General features: G+C 57.1%; 1 long non-coding RNA gene across 1 annotated transcript; it reads left to right on the forward strand.

The window, feature by feature from the left end:
• The first annotated feature begins 495 nt into the window (after positions 1–495).
• LOC113596063 (uncharacterized) lies at positions 496–2430 on the forward strand. The gene is made up of 4 exons (XR_003416752.2): positions 496–713; positions 1175–1248; positions 1577–1687; positions 2160–2430. It is a non-coding gene; the product is annotated as an uncharacterized LOC113596063 (long non-coding RNA).
• Positions 2431–7349: the final 4919 nt, after the last annotated feature.

A 7349-nucleotide genomic window follows, 5' to 3' on the forward strand; every position in this document is an offset into this window, starting at 1 on the left:
TGGAGAGCGGCAGGCCCGGGTCTGGGCAGACATCTCCAGGGGCCACCCTGGCTTCACGTGGCGAGAACCGTGGGACCTCCTCGGGCGTCCTGTTGGAATAGACTGAGGCAAGAGACAGCTGCTCCTGTATCGCTGCCAGGAACCACAGCTGATGATAAAAGCCATTAAAGGTCAGCTGGGAATAGAAAACTATTTATGTTAAATGTCACAGATTAAGCCGCAGAACGGGCCTTGGGTAGGGAGCAGAGGGTGAGGTGAGAAACACTGGTCACTCTGCCCGCCTCCTTGGGGACCTTCCAAAGGGTGGGTGGCCTGGAGAGGTGGCCGGCGGGCAGCCGGCAGGGGTGGCTTTTAGTCTCCAGGCTGCCTTCTGCCCCCCCCACCCCGGGGGAAGCAGGTGGGTGTCGGCAGCCACAGGTGATTGGCCGGGCTGGCCGCATGTTGAGGTTGCTAGGCGACCTGAGTGCCACGTTCTGGGAGAGAAGACCGTGCTGGCCTGTGTCACATCATCACAGAGGCTGAGGTCCTGGAGCGGCTACAGGAAGGGACCCAGCTTTGCTCTCTTCCCGGGTGTCGTCCTGGGTGTGGTGGGTGGGCTTGACCACACCTGAAGTCTCATCGGCAGACCGCAGGAGGTCACACAGAGGACCACACGCTCCCTTCCCCACCGAGAGTCGGGGACATCGGGAGTTTGAAGGACCCAGGAGGCCTTGGTGGGTGGGACTGCCCGAATGTGGCACTCTCGGGACGGGCTTTGGGGCTCAGAGGCACATGGGCTGGGTCCTAAAGAGAACCAAGCACCCCTGTAATTTCCCAGGCGCTCCTCGACCGGGTGAAAATATCACCTAGAAGGTAATTAGATTGCTAAGGCCCCACTGAAAAAATGACCACAAGTCTTGATTACCTACCTGGGGATCATCCATGTTGCAGGTTGAGGCCGAGGCTTAATTTTTAGGTATTTCAGGCATCCCCCTATCCCAGCCTCTGGACTGCCCGGCCATTCTATCAGTTGCCGTGCATGTAGGGGATGCAAACACATTTTAATATTGCTGTAAACAGACGGAATTGGGATGGTAAATCTAGTGGAGAAACACACACACACACACACACACACACGCACACACACGAAATAAATAAATAAGTTACCACCCCAAACCCTACCCCACTATTTTAGGTAACAGGAGGGTGAGCTGCTGGTTGGCGTATCCATGGCTCTCGTTTGTCAGGATTGACTGCATCATTGGAAAGGTGCTCGAGGAAATGCTGTAGCCCCCACCCCACCCCTGTGGCGGGGAAAGATTCGCACCAGTCCCCTGGTGCCCCAGGAAGGGACCCTCCCTCACTCCCTATGTACAGTCAGGCTGCAGCGTGACCTGGCTGGAAGTGATTTGGCCCAGTTGGACCCAGAGGAGTACGGGAGGGATCAGAGAGGCCCTAGGAGGCCCTAAGTGTCCAGAAGGGTGGTGCTAGATCAAGGCGGTCAGGTGGGTGGGATGGCAGGATGACAGGGGGCGGGGGTGAGGGCAGGGCTCTGGTAGACCCCAGCAAGAGTTAGATTCAACCCTGGCATCTGCAGGTATGGATTGGCAAGTGTTCTGAACCAGCCCAGTGCTCAGCTTAGGAAGACCCTTATCCTTGCTTCCAGAAGCTCGCCGTGCACGGATGGGGAAGATCAATGTGTCCCCAGGTATTCGTGCTATGTTAGAACAATGGCCGGGAGAGAGGCACGTACAGGCACTCAGAGCACCGCGGGTGGGACCAAATGTCCCGGGAGGACGAGGAGGGTAGACAGTGCTTCACAAGGACAGGGGACAGCATCTGGACTGGGCCTTCAGTTGTCAAAGGGGGGAGCTGGTGCCATAGGGCTGGGCCCAGAGCGGGGATGGAGGGATGTCTGGAGACGGGGGTTGGGGCCAGATGGTGAAGGGCCTGGAACACTGTGCTTAAGAAGTTAATTGAAAATTAATTCTGAAGGCACGAGAGAGCCATCCGCTGTTGCTGAGCTGGAGAATGAGAGGTCTTGGCCTGGGTTTTAGAAAGAATGTTCTGGAAGGTACAGGGAGGATGTGCTGGACACAGCATTTCCCAGCCTTGAGTGCCTCAGGATCGCCTGGGGGCTTGTTGAAATGCTGCCCTCTCCGCCCCCCTCCTCCCCCCAGGTCTCTCATTCAGCAGGTCTGGAGAATTTGCAGGCCTAAGGACTCCCGGGTGCTTCTGATCCTGCTCGTCCCAGAACCACCCTTTGAGAACTGCTGGGTCTGAGAGAGGAGGGGCTGGAAGCAAGGAGACCAGCTGGAAAGAAAGGACAATAGGGGAGCCTGGGTGGCTCACTGGGTTGAGCGTCTGACTTCAGCTCAGGTCATGATCTCGCGGCCCCGCATCGGGCTCTGTGCTGACAGTTCGGAGCCTGGAGCCTGCTTCAGATTCTGTGTCTCCCTCTCTCTCTCTGCTCTTCCCCTGCTCTCTCTCTCTCTCAAAAATAAATAAAAACATTTTAAAAAATGATAATACAATGAAAAGTGATGAGGGGACGGGACGGGGGGACTCCTCATGTGGGCAGGGAGGAGAGGCACAGGGCCCAGCTGTGGGGAGCAGGGGCAAAAGCCATATATGACTTGGGATTTGCCGAAGCAGCAGGGACCGACAGAGGCAAAGAAGTTCCGGGCAGGGAAACCGGGGATGGGATAAGAGGCAAGGCTTAGATTCCCAGGAACGAGGCCAGAAGCCAGATGTTGGGGCTCCCCTGCCTTTAGTTAAGGCCTCAGGTCTGGGAGACGGCTGCAGCTGCAGATGGGTCTGAATTCCAAGGTCAGGAGCACGCGAGGACAGCGAGTCAAGCCGATCAGGCCTAGAAACACCACAGGTGGAGAAAATCGATTCACTGGGTGTGGTGATGTGCCAACCCAGTTAGGGCGCCCTGTTGCTGGCATCTGATTTGCAGCCTGGGGCCTCAGAGCGTCAAAATGGACAGCCTTGACCCAGGACCAGAGCCCCGGTGACACAGCCCTGCTGGGACCCGGCTGCAAAGCCCCAAGGCCCCCAAGCCCGGGCGCTCGCCTGACCACCTGCAGGAGGGACGCATCCTCTGGGAAAGGCGGAGAATCCGCTCAGGGCAGAGCAACAGGCTTTCACCTACTCTGGAGCAGCCCAGGGGGAGGCAAGGGGGCTACAGGGGGTAGGAGGTGAGCGAGCAGAGCTCACGAAGACGTGGCCATGAGTTATCAGCTATGAAGACCCAAACAGACGTCTTCGTCACTTCCCTGGTGCTTCCTCCCACTGTGGCCGAGGCCATGACCCTGGATCTGACTCTTCTTCCCTCCCCCTTCACTACCTCCTTGCATCTGACCCCCTCAGCAGTTCATTTAATGTGCACAAGATATTTTACCGTGATGGAAGGGAAGCTGGTGTCTGAACTGTGCACCACTTACAGTTCAGGTCATTCATTCATTCATTCATTTATCTAATTTGAGAGAGAGAGAGAACGTGGCAGAGAGAGAGGGAGAGAGAGAATCCCAAGCAGGCTCTGTGCCGTCAACATAGAGCCCAACGTGGGGGCTCGATTTCACATACCAAGTAATCATGACCTGAGCTGAAATCAAGAGGCGGATACTTAACCGACTGAGCCCCCCAGGCGCCCCACACCCACTTACAGTTTACACGTCCTTCAGCTCACACCAGGTGGACTCCCCGGCCGACAGGTCTCGGTGTGTATGTTGGCCAGTAATATGCACGCACACTGCTCTGTGTCAGGGACTCTGCCCGTCTCAGTCCCAGCTCTGGCGCTCCCGGTTAAAACCGTTCTCCCAGAAACATCCCAAGTGCAGAGCAGTGCAGTGGCTTCTCTGGGGTCACCTGCAAAGTCTCCATCCTGTGCACCCATCATTCCTGGGCATTTGTCCCCAGCCCTCCCCACCCCCCAGGATTCCAGGTCCTGAATTGTTCTTGCTTTCAAACTGACCCCGGGACCCTCCTGCTCATTGCCGCCATTAGGGTTTCGTCCCCTCCCCGCGGCCCCGGGTTGCCACATCTGCCCCAGCCAGCCCTTACACGGCATGCATTGTCTCTCCTGGCACCAACATTAGCGGGGACATCTGGGCTCTAAAGCCCAATGACATCTCACTCACTGCTCCTTTCAGACCGAGATTTCTCTCCAGCGCACAACGACTGTAGAGAAGGCTATTTGGGTCGCAGGGCCAATGGGGAGTGTCTCTGGCTGGGTGTCCTTGTCTAGAGGAGACTTGGACGGCGGGAGGCAGCCTAGGGAAAGGGGAGGGAATAAACTGAGTGCAGGAGGAAGCGGGCATCATAAGGAGCAGGTCGAACACTTGTTCTCCTATGCCCCCTGTGGGCAGCCTGGGGCGGGGAGGCAGTCTTTCCCCGGTAGGACAGCATCTACCGCAGGGGTCAGCAGGCTGTGCGGGACGGTAAGGCCAGGGTGGCTTTTAGGGGGTGGCAGTCAGCTCACCAGGCCAGCTCATGCCTCTCCCTGCGGTGGCTGGGAGGCCAGAGACGCTGCAGACCTGTGGAGCCCATCCCGTGGCTTTCCACTCGCTTCCTTGAAACTTCAGAAGAGCTCAGTGGACTCCCAGAAGCACAATCAGAAGGGAAGATAAGACAATGACAAGTCTAAGGGGAAGAAGGGACAGAAATCCTAAAGCCTTCCTGCAGGGACTCTCCCGAAGGCCAAAACACTAAGACCAAAACTTTATTACCACTCCTGGACGCCGACACCTGCTGAGCGCTTACGGCCAAACACAGCTTCACGCGCATGGCCCCATTTACTGTCACCATGACCCTGAGAGGAAGGAATGATTAATATGATCAATTTAGAGATGAGAAAATGGAAACTCAGAGAGTTCAGTGCCTGGCCCAAGATCACGTAGCAAGGACTCGAGACCGGGACTGCTTCCCTCCTCCAACCCCCCCCCCCCACCGTCCAGCACCAAAGCCCATATTTGCAATGATGCCAGCCTAGCAGCCTAGCAGCATTGCCCACAGCTCCCCGGGCTGCCGTCAGTGCTCCTCACCCTCTTGTACCAAGAACCACCTAAGCCAGCTGCCCCAGCCAAGTCCCCAGCAGTCAGCCTTACACGGGAGGTCAGTAAACTGGCCCACGGGCCAGATCGGCCCTGCCACCTGCTTCCATGAAGGGATGCTAGAACACCTCCATGCCAGTACATTTACGTGTTGTCCGGGCCTGCTCGACGCTCCAAGGCATGAGCCGGGCGGGGCAACATAGGCCATGTGACCACATGGTGATGCCTGCGATATGCGCTACCTGCCCCTATACAGAAAAGTCTGTTGGCGCCTGGCCTTTGGTAAAACCACAAGGCCGTCAGCATCCAGCAGAGCCCAGCTGAGAAGGTGCCGGGGTGATGGATGGGCATGTGGAAGTGTGAATATGTGCACAGAGGGCTCCAGACTGTGTCGGTGACGTCCTTGGAGAAGGAGGGGTGGGTGTTGAGGGGCCGCGGTCTCCTTTCTGGGGAAGCTGGGTTTCAGAGGCTTTCACAGAGTGGCACGGGGGCCGCTTGCGGGAGCTGCTGAAATTTGGGTAATTTTCCCCTAATTAAGCAATTATCTCGGATCTAGCTGCTCCCATCTCCAGGAACTTTTCCAGGGAGGGTGCGGGGGAGGGGGACGGAGGGGTAGTGTTTGGCAAGCCCCAGATAGAGAAACAGCCCAGTGGTGAGTTTCTCTGCCGAGCCCGGCTGGGGGGGTGGAGCGGCCCTCGAAGGCGTGCTTGAAAGTGACGTACCTGGTCCCCAAAGCCAATGTCCCCGGAGCCAAACACACACCTAGCAACTAACTCATACCAGGAGATCGGGGCCCTCGTGGAGAACGGAGAGCCGGATTCAGACGGCGGTTGGCAGGGACGTTTCTTTGCAAAACGGGGTTTATGGACTGTTGCCATTCCCCCTTCCAATGGGGTATTTGATTGGACCCTCACCCATCTTTCCACGGGAGCCAAGAAGTCAGAGCCTTCCCTGTTTTCCAGGTGGAGACGTCGTTGGGGACTACAGACCCTGCCCCAAGCTGGCAGGTGGCGGCATCGAGGCTAGGTCCCCCTGGGGGCAGGAGCAGGTGCAAGCGAGATGGAGGTAGTGCAGGGGCTGCCTCGGGGAGGGGGAGACTCTTGTGTCCTCGGGGTGCCCACGGGCCCTGTGCCCGCTGGCCCAGCCTCTGCTGGCTGGGGCCTGCCCCACCACGGAAACGCCCTCGGCATCCCTTCTGGTGTCTACTCTCTGCACCACAGTTGAGAAGTTGGCCGGAAAGTTTGGGTAGGGGGGTGCAGGACGGGACCCACGGCTGCTTCTCAGGGGAGCCTGTGGCTGGAGGAACAGCCGAGGACCACAGGGGGCACCCTGCCTGGCTGGTGAAGGCCCAGGGAGCCCAGGACAGAGAGCGCGAGGCTGGGGTACGCATGAGCCTCCCGAGGCCTCTGCCTCGCTGGGGTTCCAGCCGGCCCCGAGGGCCGCGGATGATCAAGGCTGATAAAAGTTACACCGTATTTATTTATTCTCCAGAAGTGCAGAGGGCCCTGAATAAAAGGAAAGGCCAAAGCATGTAGAGACCATAAAAAGAGAGTTTAGTTTTTATGCAGTGGGAACCCGGGGAATTAATTCCCGACTGACAGAGGTCGCACGACAGGAGTTGAGTTTTAAACAGGCCCAGTGAGGAGCCTGGGGAGGCAGGGAAGAGGCGGCTGGGTGAGGAGGCCGGGGTGGAGGACGGCGGAGGGAGGGGTGGGGGGGGCCTCAGAGCACGGAGGACATGGATGCTAGAGACCCATTTCGAAGCACACTCGCAAGAAGGCTCTAAAGGCCAAGTAACTCGGTGCTGATCTCTTTCAGGACGCATTTATTGAGCACCTACTGTGTGTCGGGGCCCAGCCTGATGTCCTGGGGATTATAGCGATGGATATACTGGGGTTCTCTTTGTCTTTTGGGGGAACCAGGAGCCATATCAGCTGTGGTCCTGACATAGCTGGGGCCGTGACGGGGGCCATCGGCACCACAGAAGGAGCAGGGCCAGGGAACCAGACCCCATTCCCTCTGCTGTAAACTCTGCCGTCCTGGGCAACATGGTAATCTCTCTCTGCCTCAGTTTCCTCATATAGAAATTAGGTGTAATCAGAGCAGCTGTTTCCTGAGATTGTCCTGAGGCTTCATATTAATAGACATGGCCTGGCACGTAGTGCTTTCTATCAGGGCATGTCCTGATAAATAGTCTGAGTTTTGGGAAAAGTCTTAGGATTTCCCGGAGTGATTCATTCATTGAATCTGGTCTGGCAAGGCTTCATGGAGGAGGTGACTTTTGACTTAGATTTTTTTTAATTTTTTTTTAAT

The sequence above is a fragment of the Acinonyx jubatus genome, chromosome E1 (assembly GCF_027475565.1).
Source record: "Acinonyx jubatus isolate Ajub_Pintada_27869175 chromosome E1, VMU_Ajub_asm_v1.0, whole genome shotgun sequence".
Taxonomy (NCBI): Eukaryota; Metazoa; Chordata; class Mammalia; order Carnivora; family Felidae; genus Acinonyx; species Acinonyx jubatus.